Source organism: Triticum aestivum, chromosome 3B (assembly GCF_018294505.1).
Source record: "Triticum aestivum cultivar Chinese Spring chromosome 3B, IWGSC CS RefSeq v2.1, whole genome shotgun sequence".
NCBI lineage: Eukaryota > Viridiplantae > Streptophyta > Magnoliopsida > Poales > Poaceae > Triticum > Triticum aestivum.
In genome coordinates, this window is record NC_057801.1 from 767,542,074 (window position 1) to 767,554,278 (window position 12,205).

Consider the following 12,205-nt stretch of genomic DNA (forward strand, 5'->3'; position numbering starts at 1 on the left):
AACTAAATTTAACCTCTCGACAATAGGGTCGGTTGGAATTTCCGGTTCAACAACCTCCTAGATAAATAAAATCTATGTCACGTTGGTCGGCATAATTGTCATAAACAATAAATGAACCAATAGTTATGAAAAGATAATATATACCACATCCGAATCATAGACAGGACGAGGGCCGACGGGGGCGGATACCAAAACCATCGCACTATATAAGATGCAATCATAAAAGTAAGAAAATTATACAAGTATCTATATAAACATACAAGTAAGAATTTTTTTCCTTTCAGAAAGAAGATAAGAACAAGAGGCTCACCACGGTGGTGCCTGCGATGAGATCGGCGTGGGCGATCGACGGCGGTGAAGACGGGGACGGGACATGACGGACCGCTAAACCTAGACAAATATTGAGGAAAATGGAGCTTGGAGGTCAAGCTTGGAGAGGAGAAAGCTTAAGTAGTATGGCTCGGGCAGTCCATCGAACACCTCATGTGCATAGGAGGTGAGCTAGAGCACCACAAAGCTCTCCCCTCGCCCGCGACGAAAAACAGAGCAGTGGGAGTGCTCTGCTCGCGGGCGAGGGGTATATATAGGCAACTAATTGGTCCCGGTTCGTGGCCAGAACCGGGACTAAAGGGCAACCTTTGGTCCCGGTTCAAGCCACCAACCGGGACCAAAGGGGGTGGGCCAGGAGCGAGGCCCATTGGTCCCGGTTCGTCCCACCAACCGGGACCAATAGGTCCAGCCGAACTGGGACCAATGGCCCACGTGGCCCGGCCGGCCCCCGTGGCTCACGAACCGGGTCCAATGCCCCCATTGGCCCCGGTTCTGGATTGAACCGGGACTAATGGGCTGGCCCGGCCTGGACCATTGCCTCCTTTTCTACTAGTGTACCTATGCCTTTCTTAATCTGTGTGAACCCAAAAGTTTTTCAAGGTTCATACTCCTCTGGTAATTCACCAAGTAGGTCTTCACACTCAAATCACTTTAATAGAGCAGTGAATGAAAGGTTATGCATTGAAGATGTGGGAGTCAACCTTGAACTCTGTGTTCATGCCCATGGACACGATGTAGATCTTATCATTAAAGCTTATCTTACATTAATTATTCCCTTGGTATTAGTTCATCTTATATATGGAATCTGACCTTTTTGCAATCGTTGTTCTGACCACGTTCTCCTTTAATTACCATTTCTCATGCAAGTTTAATCACTTGTCTTCTGCAGAGCAATACCCCAGTCCAACCTCTACTTTGATCTGTCGTCGACTATTACCCCCTGGTATCTCAAGATTATCATGGAACTGCATAACTTCTTATGAGTTCTTCATCAAGTACTACGTTCTCACTGATTCAATTTTTTCATGGGCTCTGAGTTATTAAACACTCAGTGACACCGAAAACTGAATTGAGTCTGCACTGCGATTCAACAACTCTTAGTAATCTTCATTGCTTACGAGTTGTACTCGGTCATGTCATTCCCAGCTAATTGACTACATAATCATCCTCAGGCTGACTGCTTGACCATTCTACCTATGTCCTTCATCTCTAGGACATAATTCCAATAGTGCTCTAAGATTACATCGACTTTCAGCATCATTTTGTTCGTCTTAAGAGACAACTCTGAATTCTGATGTGGCATCTTATCTATGGCTATAATAACCTTTTGCTTCACCATTCCCTTGGCTTGATGTCGTCGCTGACTGATTACATCTTTTTGAAACCCCTCAACAAATGTGTCGTGATCATTGTTAGCATTTTAACGTCTTTCGAGACATACACTGTGTTCACGATGAGAAATACCCTCCTTGCCCTCGATGATTTTTATTATCATCGACAACATCCTTGACTTCCTTTCATCGCGAACTTGTCCACAATATGATACAACTTGCTCTCCAGCTACTGTTGTGCTCTGCCTTGAAGTATTGTTGCCTTTTATGTCGGGAATGTTGTAGGGATTGCTCCACTCTTAGAAATTCTCGGTATGATGATACTTCTCACTATCACCATTCTTCCTTGGTCCCCGTGTTGTTTTTAACCGGGATACCGATATGCTAAGGATGTTGCTTCAGTTCTGTACTTCTAGCAACCCTATTGCTTTGAAGTTAACGATCGAAAGTTTGTTCTTAGACTGTTGGATATTGAATCGTCGCTCTAACTTTGATCTTGCTGCCTAAGGTCATATTTCGGGCACACCTTTCAACTAATGATTGATGGTGTATGTTGGTGTCAAAACCGACGAATCTCGGGTAGGGGGTCCCAAACTGTGCGTCTAGGCGGATGGTAACAGGAGACAAGGGGCACGATGTTTTTACCCAGGTTCGGGCCCTCTCGATGGAGGTAAAACCCTACTCCTGCTTGATTAATATTGATGATATGGGTAGTACAACAGTAGATCTCCCACGAGATCAGAGAGGCTAAACCCTAGAAGCTAGCCTATGGTATGATTGTTGTTTGTCCTATGGACTAAAACCCTCCGGTTTATATAGACACCGGAGAGGGCTAGGGTTACACAGAGTCGGTTACAATGGGAGGAGATCCACATATCCGTATCGCCAGGCTTGCCTTCCACGCCAAGGAATGTCCCATCCGGACACGGGACGAAGTCTTCAATCTTGTATCTTCATAGTCCAGGAGTCCGGCCAAAGGTCATAGTCCGGTCATCCGGACACCCCCTAATCCGGGACTCCCTCAGTAGCCCCTGAACCAGGCTTCAATGACGACGAGTCCGGCGCGCCAACTGTCTTCGGCATTGCAAGGCGGGTTCCTCCTCCGAATACTTCATAGAAGATGTTGAACACAAGGATAGTGTCCGGCTCTGGAAAATAAGTTCCACATACCACCATAGAGAGAATAAAATTTGAACAAATCTAATCTGCTGACGTATTCCGCAGTGTGACATCACGCCACGTCCAAGCTTTTATTCGAATCATTTTACTGTCCCACCTCAGCGCGTTTATCGAGGCGATTTCCTTGGCACGTCTTGTCAAAGAAGAGATCGTGTCCCCTTATTCCGGGATTCTCATCAATACGGGCGTGGGTAACCCAACCGCGCCATTAATCACGGTGCTTGGGAGATAAGCGAGTTTTACTAGGCTAGTGGGGGTACATAGCTTCGTCCGCTCATATAAGGGGATAAGGATCCACTCTTTCCATTTACGCCTTCTTCCTCCTTTGCTTATCCATCTCCGCGCACTTGAGCTCCAGTGCCCAAGCCCGCACTTCCCACCTCAACCTTCTCCAGTCATGTCCGGAGTGGGAGGCAGGTGGATGGCCTCCTCCGTCATGGAGGGGCACATCAAAAAGTTGAGGAAGGCCGGATACTTGTCCAACGACATCGCGCACCGGCTCCCAGATGAGGCGCAGCTCATCCCCACCCCTAGGCCCCATGAGAGGGTGGTGTTCCTCCCCCATTTCCTCCGCGGACTGGGCTTCCCACTCCACCCATTTATCCGGGGGCTCATGTTCTACTACGGCCTGGATTTCCACGATCTGGCCCCGAACTTCATCCTCAACATCTCGGCGTTTATCGTCGTGTGCGGAGTCTTCCTCCGCATCAAGCCCCACTTCGGCTTATGGCTAAAGACCTTCAATGTCAAGCCGAAGGTAGTGGGCGGCCGACAAGCGGAGTGCGGAGGCGCCATGGTGGGCAAAATGCCCAATGTCACATGGCTCGAGGGCTGCTTTGTGGAAACCATCACGGGGTGGCAATCGGGGTGGTTCTACATCACTGAGCCGCGTGACCCTGAATGGGCAGCGGCCCCCGAATTCCGATCTGGCATCCCCACATGGCTCACCTTTTGGAAAGAGACGGGCCTGTCGTGGGGTAATTCGGAAGTGGTAACCGGACTCCAAACCTGCGTCCAAAACCTGATGGACAAGAAGGTTAAACTTGTCACCGTAGTTCAGGTCATGCTCTTCCGCCGCATCCTCCCGTGTCAGCGACGGGCTTTTAACTTGTGGGAATTCGACCCGGCCCAGCAGCAAACTTTGTCCAGGCTTTTTGACACAACGCACGATTCAAGGGCTCTGAGGTTCACCCTCCTACTACCGAGGATCGCGGATTCTGCGCGAAGCGCCAAGCCAGCGCGGTAAGTTTATTTTACTCATCACAGGATATTTGTTTTTCATAGTTTGACTCTATGCGGGATCTAAGCTCGCGTTCCTTTGACAGGACTGGCAGAAGAAGTTCGGATAGATCGACTGTCCGGCTCCTTTGCCCGAAGGTCCGACAGATGCCAACTTGGCAAAGCTGCTGGTCCCGGCACCTCACGTGGTGCCGGAGAAGAAGGCCAAGAAGAAGGCCACGGGAACTCGAAAGAGTTCCCGGCGCCTGGTAGTGTCGGATTCCTCGTCCGATGACTCCAAAGCGCGCTCCTCCCGCGAGGGAGAGGAGGAAGAATAAGAGGCCTCTCCCCCTCCAACGGGGGGAGGTAAGAAAAGGAAGGCCACCCGACTAGGGGGCTGGAGGGTCCAAGAAGGGAAAAACCCTTCTCCCGGACTACTCCACCAATGCCAACGACGACGGAGAGGAGTGGCCATCCAGGGCCAAGCCCCTGGCGAAATCGTAAGTATCCGGATATTAGAATAACTCACAGTGTTCCTTTACGGCACAGTATCTTATAACGCCGAACATAATCATGCAGTCCGCCCAAGGCCCAGCTCGACGCTTCGTCGAGCGGATCCCTGGATTCGTCGGATGTGAACAGTCTTTCACTTCCGACTGCTACCTGCCCTCGCCCTACGGATGACACCGAGGTGGAGTCCCAAAAGGGGACGAGCCAGGAGGAGGTAGCCCCGGAGGCGCCGCAAGGCGACCTTTCGGATTCCAGGCGCCAAGGGGATAAAACCCCAAAGGGCTCTAAGTCCGGCCCTGGACCGGACGCCGCACCGGAACCTTCAGTGGTTCCGGAGTCCGGCAGGCGCCCCCCTCGTAAGAAGGGCAAGCCTACGACACCGGTGACCCCCATCCAACCGGAGGCACCGGACAATTTGCTGGAGGTGCTTAAAGGCGCCTCCATTGACGAGGAGCACCGCACTATTATGAGTGCGGTGGTCAAAAAGGTTCAGTCCGCCAAGAGCGGGCTGACAGAAGCCTGTGCCAGCCTTCTAACAGGCTTTGAGGTATGTATTAAGATATGTAAAAATATTACCGCATAGGCAGTAGCCCCTGATGCTCAGTTTGGTGTTCGGGAAGAAAAGCCGGACTGAGGATCTAAAAAGATATACGCAGGAGTCTAACATAAATATGTCAATATGGGAATGCAGGCTGCGCTGCTGACCTCTGCCGCACTGACTGCGGAGGTCGATGCATTGAAGCAGAGCCTCGAGCGGTCCGAGAACAAGCTCGGCCTTGCCAAGAAGCAGCTCGACGACAAGGAAGGTAAGTAGTACCTGATGTTAGTATATAAAAAATACCTGGTTGCAAAAAATGACAGGACCAACGTGAGTGTTATAGGGGCCACAACCGAGGTGGCGACCCTGAAGGAAGCACTGTCCAAGGCCGAAGACAATGCGGCCGTGGAGCGCACCGAGTGAGAAAAGCAGGAGGCACGGGTGGCGGAGGTGCGGCAAGAGCTCCATACTCTTGTGAAGAAACACGAGAGATTGGAGCTTGACTCAAATGCTCGAGAGTCCGAGCTTGCCTCGGCCCTTGAGAGCGCCAAATCCACCAAGGCCGAAGCCCAAAAAACCCTCCAGGAAATTGAGGCGATGAAGAAGATAGCATCGGGTAAGGCATTCTTTATGCAAAGCAAGCACGTGAAAGTAAGTTACTTGTTACTTACCCGAATCCGGAGCTCTCCAGGAGCATTCGCAGATCTGCCCCGCAGTGTGTCCGATGCTGCCGCATTCTACCGATCCGAGGAAGGGAGCTCGACGGAGAAGGTGTTCTGGTCCTAGTATGCTGAGGCCGGACACCCGGTGCCCTTGAGCGACCAGCTGAAGCAGCTTGTCGAGCTCCATAAAGTAGCTGAATAGGCCATGAAGGGCCTTATAGTCCGGCTATGGCCTAGCGAGGTCGTGACCAGGAGCTACTTTGGGCTGGTGAGGTGGCTGGTGGATGCCTGTCCACGGCTTGAAGTCATCAAGCACTCCGTATGCATCGAAGGCACCCGTAGGGCCCTTGCTCATGCTAAGGTACACTGGGGCAAGTTGGATGCTGAGAAGCTGGTGACAGATGGGCTACCGGAGGGGAAGGAGCATCGCAGGACCGAGATGTATTATGAGGGCGTCCTGAAGGGTGCCCGCCTTGTGGCGAATGAATGTTCCAAGGATTTATTTTTTGAGTAAACTCGCTCGTGTTTATCCTGTGCGCTAAAAACTTGTTCATATGCGCTAAGCAATGCCTTTTGAATTTAAAATATTACCTTCTATGCGGCCGTTTATTAAATATGAGAGATGCGAGTCGTCGGCTTCTGCCCCCATGCCACGAGTGCTGGGGTGTTCGGGATAGACATGAGCGCTCTTGTTCCCATTCTTGGGTCCTTCGAGGGAGGCGCTCAACATAACGAACAAGGCAATCGGACTATAATGCTTTATCACTCTCACTTAGCCATATAATTCTATAATTTTAAATTTCGGCAAAGCCCCTAGTATTCGGAAGACCGAGTTCGGGGCGCTATCCACGCCTAGGCCGGACAAAGCCAGCTCCTCGCTCTAAGCGGCATAAGTCTTTAGGGACTCGAAAACCTCTCGAACAGCGATCGGCTCTCGCCCTATCATGACGGTCAGTTTTAGCTTTCTCTACTGAGGTGCTTAACCCAGCTCAACTGGGGCACAATCACAGTAGTTCTCCTACCTTAGCCGATATAGCGGAACGTAAGGTACCAAAACATGGGAGCCAAGCAAACCCAACTATTGACCCAAGACATGATTCGGAGCCGATGCATATAATGCTATAAGTTCGGGGTGCTGCACTCGTGAGAGTGTTCGGACTTCTCACAGCATATTCTGGGGTACTTAAGCCCCTGGTGTATTAGCCATACCAAAGTGCGGTTTCGTAATGTCATAACTGAACATATTTAAAGAAAAAAAATGAATGCAATAATAGACAAGAGCTATGTATTGTTTATTAAAAGGCTGCTGTGAAAGCAGAACGATACAAATAGTGCGATAAGCAAGAGATGGGATTGTTTGACATGTCCACCTCTAGGGGCAAGCTGCGAGACTTTATGTAAGACAGGTATTTAGCTCCTTATAGAGACCACCTGAATGTTCGACGTAGCTTGCTGCTTCCTTGGCTGTTGCATCGTGTGTTCGGCGATTGTACTGCCGGACAGGCCTTCCGGATAGTGGAGTCCTGAAAGTAAGAAAAACTAAATGACAAAATTTGGAGCCCCTAGTGCGGTTGAGCCGCATGTTGATCGTGCCGTGGTTGTGCCCCTCCCTTATGCCCATGGTACTTCCAGAGCGTAATTATGTACGCGTAACACTGGTTTCACAATTTTCCGAGGGCTGGGGTTGGGGCCGCACTGCTACGCTTGCTCGGAACGTGCCAGGCGGTCTTTTTGTAGGTTACTCCGGGCGCGCTTGACGGTGTCCGGACGTTTAATAGCTGAACTGGAGAATTGCCTTGAGAGGCTACTTTGTACTTCCGTCGCTAGGGCCGCCGTATGCTCCTCCGTTCGGAGAGAGCGTTCAGTGTTTCCGTTGACCGTAATGACTCCTCGAGGGCCTGGCATCTTGAGCTTGAGGTATGCGTAGTGCGGCACCACATTGAACTTTGCAAATGCGGTTCGTCCGAGTAGGGTGTGATAGCCACTGCGGAACGGGACAATGTCGAAGATTAACTCCTCACTTCGGAAATTATCCGGGGATCCGAAGACCACATCCAGTGTAACTGAGCCTGTACAGTTGGCCTCTACACCTGGTATGACGCCTTTAAAGGTCGTCATTGTGGGTTTAATCCTTGAGGGATCTATGCCCATTTTTCGCACTGTATCCTGATAAAGCAGGATTAGGCTGCTGCCGCCGTCCATAAGGACTCTAGTGAGGTGAAATCCGTCAATGATTGGGTCTAGAACCAATGCAGCGAATCTGCCGTGGCGGATGCTAGTGGGGTGGTCCCTTCGACCGAAAGTGATCGGGCAGGAGGACCATGGGTTGAACTTTGGGGCGACTGGCTCCAACGCATATACATCCTTGAGTGCACGCTTCCGTTCTCTTTAGGGATGTGGGTTGCGTATATCATGTTCACCGTCCGCACTTGTGGGGAAAAGCCCTTCTGTCCCCTATTGTTCGGCGGCCGGGGCTCCTCCTCGTCCTCGCTATGCAGCCCCTTGTGTCTGTTTTTGGCGCTTAACTTGCCTGCCTCCTTGAACACCCAACAATCCCTATTGGTGTGATTGGCTGGTTTTTCGGGGGTGCCGTGTATCTGGCACAAGCGATCGAGTATTCGGTCCAAATTGGACGGGCCCGGAGTACTTCTTTTGAATGGCTTTTTTCGCTGACCGGGTTTAGGGCCTCAGAATCCGGCATTAACTGTCGTATCCTATGTATTGTCGCCATTAATGTGGCGCTTGTGTTTGTTGCGACGCAACCTGCCATTGTTGTCCTTGGTATCCGAATTACCAGGGCACTTGGTCATGTTATTACTACGAGCTAGCCAACTGTCTTCTCCCGCGCAAAAGCGGGTCATGAGTGTTGTGAGGGCTGCCATGGATTTCGGCTTTTCCTGTCCTAGGTGTCGGGCAAGCCATTTGTCACGGATGTTATGTTTGAAGGCTGCGAGGGCCTCCGCGTTTGGACAGTCGACTATTTGATTTTTCTTGGTTAGGAACCGTGTCCAGAATTGTCTGGCCGATTCATCTGGCTGCTGAATGATGTGGCTTAGGTCATCGGCGTCTGGTGGTCGCACATAGGTGCCCTGGAAATTGTCGAGGAATGCGGCTTCCAGGTCTTCCCAGCAACCAATTGACTCTGCTGGCAAGCTGTTAAGCCAATGCCGAGCTGGTCCTTTAAGCTTGAGTGGGAGGTATTTGATAGCGTGTAGATCATCACCGCGGGCCATGTGGATATCAAGAAGATAGTCCTCGATCCATACTACAGGATCTGTTGTGCCATCGTATGATTCGATGTTTACGGGTTTAAAACCCTCGGGGATTTGATGATCCATTACTTCATCTGTGAAGCATAGTGGGTGTGCGGCGCCTATGTACTGGGCTATATCACGACGTAGCTCAAATGGGCTTTGTCTGCTGTGTTCGGCCTGGCCGTATTTGCCATATCCGGCATGACGGTTATCATTACGTGCCGTGGGGCGCCCACGCGATCCGTAGATCGATCTTGTTTGCCTTGCCTTGTCCTCCAATATGTCTCGCAGGTCTGGCGTATTTCCCCGTGCCTTGGTATAGCGGCGCCGGGGTGCGGCTTGAATTGATGGTCAAGAGGCCTCTCTGTCGCGGCCACGAGGTGGCCGGTCGGCCGCGTCATGCGCTGGTGATGTAGGTTTAGGTGCTTCATCCTCTAATCAGGGTAGCAGCTTGCGGTTTGGGTAGCTCTTGGAGGGGCGTTCGAGTTCGTATTCCTCGGCCGCCAGGATTTCAGTCCATCTGTCGTCTAGCAAGTCTTGGTCAGCTCTAAGCTGCTGCTGTTTTTTCTTGAGGCTGCTCGCCGTGGCCATAAGCCTGCGTTTGAAACGCTCTTGTTCGACGGGATCCTCAGGCACGACAAATTCGTCGTCACCAAGGCTTGCCTCATCTTCGGAGGGAGGCATGTAATTATCGTCCTCTACCTCTCTGTCTGCCGCTTTCTCATGAGGGCTGGTCTCTCCATCCTCCTGTGCTGAATCCAGCTGGAGGGGGTTGTCTTCGGCACTGTCTGGGGTGTTATTATTTCCCGTGCCAGAATCACCGTTTTTGCTTTGGCGGGATTTAGAGCGGCGCCGCTGACACCGGCGCTTAGGCTGCTTCTTGGAGGGGTCATCCTCCATTGTTCCATTGTCATCCCCTTCTTTTGGGGTGTCCACCATGTATATGTCGTATGACGAGGTGGCCTTCCAGTGCCCTAGAGGCACTGGGTCTTGGTCGTCTCTTGCATCGGTGTCCATACCGTCGATGTCTTCGGAGTCGAAGTCAAGCATGTCGGTTAAATCATCGACAGTGGCTACGAAGTGGGTGGTGGGTGGGCTTTGAATTTCTTCGTCGTCCGCATCCCAACCTTGCTGGTCATAGTCCGGCCAGGGCTCTCCTGATAAAGAGAGAGACTTTTGTGAATTTAGAATGTCGCCAAAGGGCGAGTGCTGAAAGATGTTAGCGGCGGCGAACTCCATGATCGGCGCCCAATCGGGTTTGATTGGCAGGGGCGCGGAAGGTTCGGAGTCCGGAAAGGAGTCCGACACCTTGGAGTCACGAGCTTTGCAAAGGACAAGGCTGGTGTTCGGCTCGATCGCCGTGGAGATTGCAGCCCCCGAGGCGGTGTCCAGCCACCCGTCCTCGATTGGCGCAGTCGGCTCCGAACTAAGGGTCGGAGCGGACACTGGGGCGGCCTCCTGGGCACTGTTCGGCGGCAGAGCTAGATCATGCCCACCGTGACAGTGCGACGCACTTGGCCGTGGCTCGAATCCGTCGAAGATCAAGTCTCCGCGGATGTCAGCCGTGTAGTTCGAACTTCCAAATCTGACCTGATGGCCAGGGGCGTAGCTTTCGATCTGCTCCACATGGCCAAGCGAATTGGCCCGCAGTGCAAAGCCGCCGAATACGAAGATTTGCCCGGGGAGAAAAGTCTCACCCTGGACCGCGTCATTATTGATGATCGGAGGATCCATCAGGCCTAAAGATGACGACACAGAGGAACTCTCAATGAAAGAACCAATGTCGGTGTCAAAACCGGCGGATCTCGGGTAGGGGGTCCCGAACTGTGCGTCTAGGCGGATAGTAACATGAGACAAGGGGCACGATGTTTTTACCGAGGTTCGGGCCCTCTCGATGGAGGTAAAACCCTACTCCTGCTTGATTAATATTGATGATATGGGTAGTACAAGAGTAGATCTACCACGAGATCAGAGAGGCTAAACCCTAGAAGCTACCCTATGGTATGATTGTTGTTCATCCTATGGACTAAAACCCTCCGGTTTATATAGACACCGGAGAGGGCTAGGGTTACACAGAGTCGGTTACAATGGGAGGAGATCTACATATCTGTATCGCCAAGTTTGCCTTCCATGCCAAGGAATGTCCCATCCGGACACGGGACGAAGTCTTCAATCTTGTATCTTCATAGTCCAGGAGTCCGGCTAAAGGTCATAGTATGTTTTCCTCAGTGTATGTTTTCCTCGAGCATACAACATTATATCATTTGAATTGACAAGTGTCATCTTCTTGTTCACATTATTGTGGAAATCCATCCGTTTGGAATTCTCGATGATTTGTCGCTGAGCCCATCAGCCACCTCCTCATCCCCTCCTTGGTTTAAATATGAACTATTATTTCAGGAACCCACTCCCATAGTTCATTTCCCGAGAATCTTGCAATGTCATCTCGACAATTTGTGTTGCACCTTTCTTCTCACGCATCCTGAGTCTGAGTTATCCTAGCGCCAATCAGATCTGAATCTCGGTCAGATATGATGGTTGGAACATATTTCCAGGAGTTATAACATCTTTACATGACCGAGTAAGGTGATGTCATGCCTAGCGCACCTGGCTGGAGCACGTAGTGTTATAGTTTCCTTTTCTTCAAGGTCATCCATTCTTTCATGAGGAAATTGTAAGACTCATTTTACAAGTTGTTCCTGATGGATCCTTCGTGTATCCAGAGTATGACCTTTGCTTGAAGACCTTGTCAATGCTATCCCGAAGCATGTTACTGGTACTCTAATCTTCAATACGAACATTTGAAGCACAAATGCTAAATTTTATTTATCAAATTATACAAACATCGTTGTATGGGTAATGTCATGAAATTTCTCTCCCCTTTCCTAAAGGGTTTTCTACTTTCTATCATGTCAGAGATATCATGCTCTGCTTGTCCTTGTAGAGGATATACCCCTGAGATATGTGTATCAACACCTTTTCCTTTCCATTGTTCCATTTAATCTGATGATCACATTTTCCTTTTCATGTTTTGTTTAACCTTTCTTGTGATCTATATAATCTAAGTAGTAATAATTCACTACTTATGTAAACACCTCGGTGTACAACTCTGTCAGTGAGACCCTGTTTCTACTGTTGATGACATTCCGGTAGCCACCGATGGATGAGAACTTTGCCTATTGG